The sequence below is a fragment of the Marmota marmota genome, unplaced genomic scaffold (genome assembly GCF_001458135.2).
Source record: "Marmota marmota marmota unplaced genomic scaffold, marMar, whole genome shotgun sequence".
NCBI lineage: Eukaryota > Metazoa > Chordata > Mammalia > Rodentia > Sciuridae > Marmota > Marmota marmota.
The window spans coordinates 12,083,568-12,094,339 of NW_026000206.1; positions in this window are offsets into that span (position 1 = coordinate 12,083,568).

Below are 10,772 nucleotides of genomic sequence, written 5' to 3' on the forward strand. Positions count from 1 at the left end.
AACTTAATAACAAATACCATAATTATCTGCAAGGACTGAAGAGTGATTAAATTATCAGGAGGCTGCTTCTCCTGAAACTATTTCTTTAATTAGCTAAAGCTGGCAGTATATATTAATATTTTCAGAGATATTTGCATACATTCACAACAGGCTAACCAGATTATTAGTTGAAATATCATTTTTCTAATATTATGTTAGAAATATTTTAAGATTAAATCATATTATCATGTTTTTCAGTGATTATTAGGGTAGACACTCTTGATTTATTACCATAAATTCCCTAATTTAGGAATTGAAAATGCTTCTTGTTTTCCAGGATGTGATTTTCAAGTCTGCTTACCAAACAGAAGGAAGTTCTCCTAGAAGCCAGGATCTGCTGGTACAGTATCTCTAATAATCCGTACCCTAGTGGGACACAGGAAAGCCTACTGTGATTATATGGCTGGCAGCACCCTGGCCCTCAGGCCCTTGTGACCACAGCGGTCCTGGGTTAGCCCAGGAGGACAAGAGTGGAGGACTGTGGGCAGCAGGAGTGGAACCATAGTTCATCAAGTCTCAACTCCACCCCTACCTGTGAGTCCTGTGCCTGACCACAGCAGCCACGCAGCTGGACGGGAAGACCTCTTGGCAGGTTCCACAGTGTCAGTTCAGAGGAGTGGAGGGGCATGTGGCCACACCTGAGAGTCACAGTGGGCTCCTTTGGCCTCGTCAGGCCTGGCTGAAGGTGACTGCTCTGAGCTTCCTTCTCCTGTAGGAAGGGGAGGCTGTGCTCAGGGACCAGCAAGGGGAAGGCCCAGCAGCCAGGAAGCCCAGAAGTCTCCTCAACACAGCCTTCAGGGTTGCCTGCAAGGCCCAAGTCCACCTTGCCTGAAGGAAAGTGTACCTAGAACACTGCTTTCCCCTCCCCACACATAGAAAAAGGATCGCAGGAATTAAAATGCAATATATTCAAATTACAATCTACCCAAATCATGATTCCAAAAAGAAAATACAGTATTCATATTCAACTTGTCATCCTAATTAATTTGTCCATATTATTTCAGGAGTTCTAAAAAAAAAAAAAAAAAGGCAGTCATCAAGCAAAACTGGGAGTATAAATAAAGCAATTCAATTAATTCACTATCCATTTAGCCAACTGGCAGAAGGAAGACCTCTTTGCTAGAACAAGGGGGCTGGACAGAACTGCCCAGAAAAGCCCCCCCAGGAATATGTGCACAGAGGGCTGACCTCAGGAGCTACCTTACAAGATTATTCCATCTGAAAACTTATATGCTCTTCTGGAAAGTTTTATTTAAAAACCTCAATGTTCATAGCAACAGACAATAGAAGGAGGTCTCCCACAAACCTCCTGCTGCCAAGCTCACACCGCCTCTCCTGTCCTCATCCCCCTCCTAAGTAACACGCATTTATCAAGATTGATAAGCCTAGTGACCCTGCCTCACCCCCCAACATCCACAGTTCACGTTAGGCTCCCCTAGTCATTCATGAGTCTTGTAGTCTTCCTCGTGTATCATATACATATTGTGTTAATTTTATGCCTAAAGGTTTTATTTCTCTGAGTGTTAGTATAATGGTAATGTGTTTTTAGTCTCAAAGTCAACTAGTACATAGGAAATCAATTAACTTTGTGTTTATAAACCTTGTATCCTAAAAGTTGCTTTAATCATTCCTTAGTTTCAGAAGTATTATTTGTTTGTCAATTATTTTGTATTTTCTACATAGTCATGTCATCTATGAACAAGACAGTTTGAGTTCTTCTTTCCAATCCATATGGCTCTGTTTTCTTTTCTTGTCTTATTGCATTAGTGAGGACTTCTAGTGTGACCTTAGAAAGCAGTGACTAAGTAACACCTCACCTTGTTTCCAACTAGCATACCTGCTTCTCTTTCCCTATTTCCCTTCTAAAATCAACTTGCTTTCACTAGTCTTATCAAGTAATGAATGAACATTGCTGTTTGTTTTGAGGAAATGAGCCTATTTTATTTGAAAAATCTGAATCCTCCTAGCTCCCACAGCAGGACTGTCGCTGGAAGGGTGGAGTCTAGATCCCAGGGGGTGCAGGCCTTGGCCTCTCCCACCAGGACCCAGCTTTGCCATATTCCCTGCTCCTGCAGAGTCCCAAGGCCACAGGACAAGGAGACGCTGTGCATGTAGAGAGGCCAGAGTGGCGGGCACTCTCGGGCACTCTCCTCGAGGTCAGTGTTCTCTGCGCTGAGCCTGAAGCTCCACAGTGCCCAGCAGCTCCCCGGCTCACACGGCAGAGTGCAGGTCTGCTCTGGCTGCACCCCAACCTCACCGCTCAGAACCAGCCCAGACTGGTCTGCCAGAACCCAGCACAGAGGCGCTGCCGAGGCGTGGAAGAAGAGGCATGTTTGTCAAGGAGAAACTACAGGGGAGTCTGCCCTGCCACCCTCAGCCATTCCCTCAGAGGCTCGGGGACATGAAACGCCACAGGGTGGAGTGCAGTCACCAGGCAGCAGCTGCAGATGTGTGTCCACAGGATGGAGCCATCTGCTGGTCCACACTCAGCAGAAAGTCCATCGTGGAAAGGAGGAGGCTGCCCCAGGGTACAGGGGTTCAGGTGGGGCACCCCATTTCTGTTGCATGGAGCAGGTACACAACCACACAGGGAAGGACAGCAACCCCAACTACTAACCAACACTGGCAAGAAGTCCTACTACAAACTCCCTGGACTGTGCAGCATGGGCATGTGCACACATCCCGTGGCAGAGGGCTTCTCCAAAACACCCAGAGACCCTCCACGCTGTCCAGGTCACCAAGCATGCAGAAGGACCAAGACACCGCCTCAACCAGGAAGTACGTCAGGGAACAGGACAGGTACATGAGGGCTAGATCAGTGACAACAGCATGCAGTGTTGAACTTAGTGACAACCAAACCTCACGTGGGATCCTAGGTTAGATCCCAGAGCAGGAAAGAGACAACGGAGAAGAAAGGAAGTCCTAAGGAAGGGGGACTTCGGCTAATCAAATACTACTATTTACTTATTGTGACAAAAGTAACATAGTAACAACTATGCTAGCTAAAGAAGGAGCTGGGGTGGGCACTGGAAGACCCTGCGCCGTCTCTGCAGAGCTTCTGTCAGCCCAAGCTTCTAAAGTCACACTGGGTGGCACTGACAGCCGATCAGAGGCTGCAGATGGAAAGTCTAAAGAACAGAAGAAACACGAGCAATCCAATCCGAAATGAAGCACAGAGGGAAAAGACCAAGGTACACCCACACACACCCAGAACAGGCCAGAACAGCCAGCTGGCACTGGAGAAAACAAGACCCACAGGACTCCGACCATCACCTCATCCTCATAAACAGAAAGCAGCTCAACCTGGCCCTTACCTGAATGTAAGAGCTAACATCATAAAACCCCTAGAAAAGATCTTTATGACCTGGGCTGCAACGATCTCTCAGATAGGGACAGAGGGCAGGACCCTGAAAAGAAAAGACACTGACTGACTCATAAGGATCTTAGACATTCCTCCTTCAAAAACTACTCTAAGAAAACTAAAAGGCAAGCTGCAGGGAAAACACACTTCAAAACAGGTATCTAAGGAAAGCAAGTACGCAGAACATGTGACCTCACACAGCTCGATGACAAGAGGAGGTTGTAATCAGCCAAACAAAAGACTTGAAATGACACCCGGCAAGAGAACATCTGCAGATGGCCAATGACCTGTGAAAACAGGCTGGGTCAGTGTCACTGGAGAAATCAGATTAAAGCTACAATGAAACCCACCACCCCCGTGCTGCAGTAGGACCCGCCACACCCGTCAGCACACACAGCGACGGACACCCACACAGTGCCCAGGCTTGAGCCGCTCTGGGGAGTATGGGAGAGACGGTGGCTCCTGGCCTTGCTGAGTGTGCCCTGCCATACCACTCAGCAGTTCCCGTCCCGGGCTAAGTCCCCAGAGGAGTCATCCAAGAAAGGAAGAGCCCACGTCCCCACAAGGACACGCGTGCCAATGTTCACACCACTTTATCTGTGACAGCCAAATGGAACCAGCCCAGATCTCACCAGCTGTGAGAAGCCGAGTGTGAGTGGCACATTCCTGGTGGGAACCGCCTTGCAGGGAGGGGCTGTCCGCAGGGAGGGGCTGTCCACGTTCTGCCCAGGACCAAAGCTCACCCTGGAAGCACAGCGGGGAGGAGGGCAAGCACCAGAGATCCAAGAGGTCTAGAAAAGGGGAAGTGACAGGGGTGCTCTGGAGAGGAGGCAGGGACAGCAGGAGCCCTGGGGGTGAGGACACCAGCCGGCATGGTCCCCTGTGCACTTTGTCCAAGCTCACTGAACTCCACTCCTGAAATTGGTGGGCTTCAGTCACACGACTTCACCTGCAGGCGCTGATATAAAGCACTGCGTTGCCACTCCCAACCTGCAGGCGTTCCCAGTGCACAGAAGACTAACCTGTCCTGGTCCTACTCCTTGCCAGGGTCCCTGGCTGCCTTTGGGCCCTCCCCCTCTCCCTGCCTCCCCAGGACCCAGGTGTGGAGAGCAGTGACTTGAATCATGGCCTCGGACTGCCTCATGGCTACATTTGTGCTGGGAACGTCCTAGCAAAGGGGCAGGTCAAGATGGGCAGTTGCTATGGTGACGCCTGGCCTAGGGCAGCTCTGGGCCAGGCACAGAGCTATATCATCTGGACCTTGGGCTCAGGCACCAACTCCCGGGGTTAGAGAATTCTGAGCATAACAAGATAACCTCAGTGTCTTGCAAGTTTTGCTGCGACCTTCAAGTCTGTCTGCTCTACTGAAACTTTCCCAGAAACAACCTTTTGATGATAAAACCTAAGTAATAAACATGCTGAGCCAGCTCCAGTTTCCTCCACCAGAAGACAGTGCCCCTCTTGGTCCCAGCTTTCCCTGTGGGCTTGTCTTTTCTCAGTCCCTCATCACACCTCTGAATTGACCCTGCAGGACGTGGCACCCAGGCCCACACATAGCTGGGCCAGGCACTTTCCCACCCTGTGGCCCTGCAGCTCCCTGCCCTGGGACCCTGCCCACCAATCCCTTCACCTGCAAGCCGCCTCTCTGGCCCCTCTGCGCTTCCTCCGCCCACCAGGGAAGCCCCCTTTACATAGCACAGGAGCCACAGTACTTCCAGAGCCAACTCCACGGTTTACCCAGGAACGCTCCCATCCTGCCACAGCCTCCCAGAGAGCCTGCCATGGCAGATGTTAACTGAGACACTTGAAGTACACAGATTGTAAAAAAATAGACAATTATTTCCAAATTCATATAGCTGCATGCAAAACAAAGACAAAAAAATCACGATTATAACTAATAAGATTCCACAAGGCTTCTGTTCACAGGCACAACACAAAAATCAAAGCCTCGTTGTACACCAGCCATAACCAATTAGAAAATGTGATTTATTTATTTATCTAGTCACAACAATGGGGGAAAGGGGCACAGTTACCTAGGACGAACGACTGCGTGTCCAAACGTGTGTGGAGAACGTCAGGGGTCTGCTGGAGGCACTGACCGGGGAGCAAGCGAGAGATGCTGACGGAGGTGTGATCTCGTGAAGAGCTGGTTCTTCCCAAGTGAGTCCTGGGTCCAAAGAAACTCCAGTCCACATTCCTAAGAGACTACTTTTGTAGAACTTTTAAAATACATTCTAAAATTCATAAAATGAATGTATAAGCTCCCACTAACATGTACAACTTTTTATGTTTCAATATGTTGGTTTAAATAAATGTAATTTCAAAAAATAAACTGAACATCATGTGAAAGTAGGAAGTTCCAGGGTCAATGAAGGAATTCTGAAAAAGAAGGCCAGGAGGGTGGCCGTCCCTTGGGGCCCCCAGGGCAGGGAGTGCGTGCCCTGTGTTCCAGGAGGGGCAGCAGCCAGCAGTGCAGAAGAGGCCGTGGTACAGAGCCATGGCCACACGGCACAGGACGCTGTGCCCAGAGGGAGCAAGTCGGGGGAAGGAGGGGGACCTCTCGGCTTCCAACAAAGACTCCCAAGGACTCTTGGCTTTGCATACTGGGGACCAGGGTCCTCACTTCCCAGCAAGAAGAGCTGCGATTGCAGATGGGTCGAAGACCACGTGGTGAAATTCAAATTAGAGAAGAGAGACGAGGATGACCTAATGAACCAAAGGGCAAAAGAGAAAGCCCAGATCTTAAAGGAGAAGAGCATCAATCTGCCATACCAACGTGTAAATGCTTGACATGAGAGGAGACGCCTTTCACACATGGAAACAGCACGGTGGGGAGAGAGCCAATTCATGTGACCTGTGAAGCATGGTTATCTAGAAAGCAGCTTTTCCTATGAGAGGGCAAGAGCCCACAGGCAAGGCGCACAGGCTCCTCTTCCCGGGGAGCAGCTGGGAGGCCCAGCCAGCGGCACCTGAGCGCCAGGAGGGGCAGAGGCAAAGAGGAGCAGTGAGGTGGCATGCCACTCCATGGGGCAAGAACTAAGAGAGGATCTGTGCCTGCTGGCAGCTGGGGTGGGGGCTGCGGGGAACCCCTCCAAGGCCTCCGGTGCTGCCTGCAGAGGGCCTCCAGGAGCAAAGGAGAGACCTGGTCTCAGGAGTCACCCACCACCTCCCCACATTCAACTGAAGTGCAGTGCACAGCCCAGGGAGGATTGTCCACCAAACCCCCACACAGCAGGCCTGCCTCTGACCCCAACAAGGAGGAAGACATCAGCAGAGGCCCGAGGAGGGGCCCAGTCCCCGCTGAACCGCAGGCTCCAGCTCCAGAGGCTGAGACGCTGCTCCTCCCAGCGACACCTGGGTTCCCAGGCACCCGTGACACAGGCCTGCCTCTGAGCCCTGTTCATCCCCCACAGTGACTTCACGGGTTCATCTGATCAGCTAGTTTGAGATTTTAAAAAAATACGTTCGATGTAACTGTTCTTGCATACTGGGTGAGGGACGAGTGCTACCAAGTTAGAAATCGCTGCTCTGTTCCTGAGACACATGTTAAGCTCCGTGCCTCATTAATCTTCTTTCTGCTCTAACACTGTAACAACCTGGCTACTAAATCTTTTAAGTCACCGAATCATCACTCTTTAATAATCTCCAATGCAAAGCTCTGAGATTTCATCTTTCTCAAGGCACCAGGCGGCCAGTTCCAACAAGGTGAAGCCAGCCCGGCTTGGAGAAGGTGATCCCAACAGCACCCGGCCAAGCAGGCTGCACCCACGGGCAGCCGGGACCTCAAATGAGAAAGGGCCAGGGTGGATCCAGATGGACACACTGCCAGCTCCAGTGCCTGAAGGGACACACAGGAGGGGACGGGCCCTGGAGGCTTGTCTTCAGTAGGACATCTATTGCACTTTGGGGGCCACAAACGTCGTCAACCTTCTCTGGAGAAAACCTCAAAGAAGAACGGGAAAGCTCCGTCGGCCCTTCAGGGAGAAAGTGGGCTCCACACAGGCCCTCTGGTCCAGGGGTCAGTGCTCCCACGGTCCTCAGGGAACCCCGCCACTCTCCTGGAGAACTGGAACCTTCCTTCCCTGTATCCCTTACCTGCTCCTCCTGGGGGCATCTGGGGAGCGTCGGCTGGTTGCATCCCCTTGCCTGCAGTGGTGTGGGACATACCTGAGGGGAGAACCCAGGCCCCCCAGGGGAACGTCCCTCACTGGGCATGGAGTGCCCAGCGGCTGCACCCAGGTCCCAGCCGCCTCTGCCATCTACACGTCACTGAGCTGTGGAGATCCCATAACAGTGCTTGACCCATTTCCTAATATCGAGCATTTAAATCGCTTCTAATTTTTCATATTATAAATAGTCTTTTAATTAGCATCCTGTGCAAAACTCAGCGCTGACCATTCCTGGAGGTGAGCCTGCTGGCAGAGCACGGTGTCCTCCAGCCCCACATCCAGGAGCCGCCCTCCTGAGGAGGATTCTGCACAGCCCGGCCCCCGACCCCGATTCCATCTTGCCATTGTCGCTGCTGTGAGCACCACTGTGCTTCGTCCTAACTTCATTTCTTGATTGCTAAGGAAGTCGGCATTTTGAATGTGCCTGTCTTTCTTTGACTCAGGGCTGCTTCAGGTCAGCAGTTAGGGGCTGAGGACTCGAACCCCCAGGCCACAGGTACCTTCCGATCTCGTCCACCCTCCCCCGCGTTATCTCGGGCCCCATCATCTCCAACCATCAAGAATTGACTGGTAGGGAGGCTGCACTCCCCCCATGATCTGCATCGTCCTCACATCCAGCCACAGTCACCAGGAGCCTGTGAGAGCCCAAGTGCATGCTGGGAGCCATAAGCTTGGGCCAGGCTGCTCAGCCCAGTGTGGTGGCACCGCTCTCATGCCCACCGCACCCACACAGCTCCAAAACGCTTTACCACCATTAGGGACAAAGGGAACTCCCTGGAAAACTGTGCCATCTGACCCACTTAACAATTTAATGAGAATTCCAGATACCTGTGGGGTGCACCTGGCTTTCTCAGGGTGTCCATCCTCAGGAAATGCGCCCCAAGGTTCTGACCTGTCTCTATCTCCAGTTCCACAGAAAGCCAAGTGCTCAAGGCTATTGACAGAGACTTGAGCCTCTTAGAGCAAAATGAAAGTCAATACAATTGCCCCGCAATCTTTATTTATATTCTAAACCTGCTTCAAATGGAAATGTGGATAATGAACAGACACTGATTAGATTGTCCATATGAATATTCATCAAATCACCTGGACTTTCATGTTAATTTTGTTCTTTCTCTGTGGCTGCCTCTGAATAGCAAAGCTTCCTTCCTTCCAAAGATGGAAGTTCAGTGCTGATGAGAAAACAAAGGAAGAAACTGAGTTTGAAATTCTGTCAAGGAAAAAAATAGACTTCAGCAAACAATGTCACCAGTTTCAGGGTCTAAATTGACCTTTTAATTTAAGATGCGTTCCACCTTCAAAATCTACCCTGATTCAGTTTCTTCCTACAACAGAAATCATTTCATCTTAAGTGGAAATACATTTGGTGACTGCTGTAGAGTGGATGCATTCAAGGGTTATCATATTAAACTGCAGTGCTGGGGTTTTCTTAGACAGATATTGAACCAATATCCACATTTCACCAAATGCCTAGAGGGAAAAAATTCCTGAACTACCAAGCAGAAGTCCCTACACTAAATCAGATCACAGGGGACTGTTGGGTGTCCCCGGGTGGTGAAGGAATGCCAGGTCACTGGGATGCCTGCTGTAACCCCACCTCTGCCCCAGCCTCTCCTTAGCCACTAGGAGGGGCACGCTCTCACCTGGAGGACAGAGCAGGAGCCCAGGTGTCCTTCGGGCTCACCTGGCCATTGCTTCCATCCCTTCACTCCCCACAGCCTCCTCTCTGCCCCAAAGACCCCCTCGGTCTCCACCTGACAGGGCTTGTGCTCCAGGCCAAGAGAAGGAGGGAGGGGCGGGGCAGAAGGACTAGCTAGGGAAAATGTCCTCCCTGCCCCACCACCACCTCCCCCACCCAGGCACATCCACACCCCCAACACACACACACACACACACATACACACAGACACACACACACCTGTTACTGTAGCTGTTGCAGGTAGAGGCTACTGGTCTACCAGAACCAGCCCAAGACAAAGGCTGCACCTGCCTGGGCACTTCTGAATCTCTGGGGCCTGGCATGGGTAAGAGATGCCTAACCTGGTCCATCCTCTTGGCCTCTCCAGTCCCATGGCCAACTCTAGGGCCAACCCTGCTGATTCAGTTCTGCCTGTGGACATCTCGGTCGCAAGACACTGATGCCACGTGAACTGTCCTTGACTGACTCCAGACAGGCTCTGGGGCCCTCCTCCCCTGGTCCTGAACTACAAACATGGCTTCTAGCAGCCACAGCTAGGTTCCCACCTGCCTGGGAAGCCCAGGGCTGCCAATTCTGCAGACAGGCAGGAGCCTGGCATTCAGGAAGCCCAGTGAAAAACCAGCCTGGCCTTATGTGGACCAAGTGGCCTTATGTGGACCTTCCTGCTTCTCTGTAAGTGTCCTTTCCCTGACCACACTAGCTGGGCTCCCTGCTTTCTGCCCCTCATTCTCCCTGCAAAACGTCAGCCACTCCCTGAGAGTCCAGGCTGGTTCAGTTCACTCTGGACTCTTCCTTAGTGCAAGTCACTATGGATGGAAACTCACCGACCACTCACACATCAGGCTGGGCAGGGCTCCCATTTCACTCAGCCCCAGAAAGCACTAGCCTGCCCTTGCCTCTGCCTTGGAAAGAATTTTGCACAGGGGCCTCTCTGAGGAGGGGGTTTTTTAGGGGGCTCACATAGGCCTCACCTTGACTGGAGTCTGCTGGTGGGGGCAGTGCTGCACCCTGTGCCCTGTTCCCCCAGGGAGGAGCAGCTTCCCAGGAGAAGGCAGCAAATGCAGAGTCCTCCCAGGGGCAGCCAGTCCTGATCGGATGGCGCAAGGTCGGCAGAGAGGAAGGCCAGAGACCAGGTGTGGGAGAGCGCAGCAGAGCATCTGTGTGTGCACACAGGTGCGGCCACCCTAGGGTGCAGGTGGCAGGATGACACACCCCTCAGTCAGGGTCTTCACAGAATGCTGAGCTGAGAGCCCCCGGGAGCTACAGGGAACTCGGAAAGCCGCAAGCAAACCCAGCGTGGATGCTGGCAGTCCCTGTGCTGGGCAGGTGCATAGAGCGGGCCTCCCACACTACGGCTCTGCTGTGGGGGGTCTGTCTTAGGTGAACTGCCCGGAAGCACACTCCGGGCAGAGGGCACGGGGTGTAGGTGGCTCCAGGATAACGGAGGGCAAAATGGGGGCAGCAAGGTGCAGGACATCAGGACAGAAAGGTCCACACCACACTC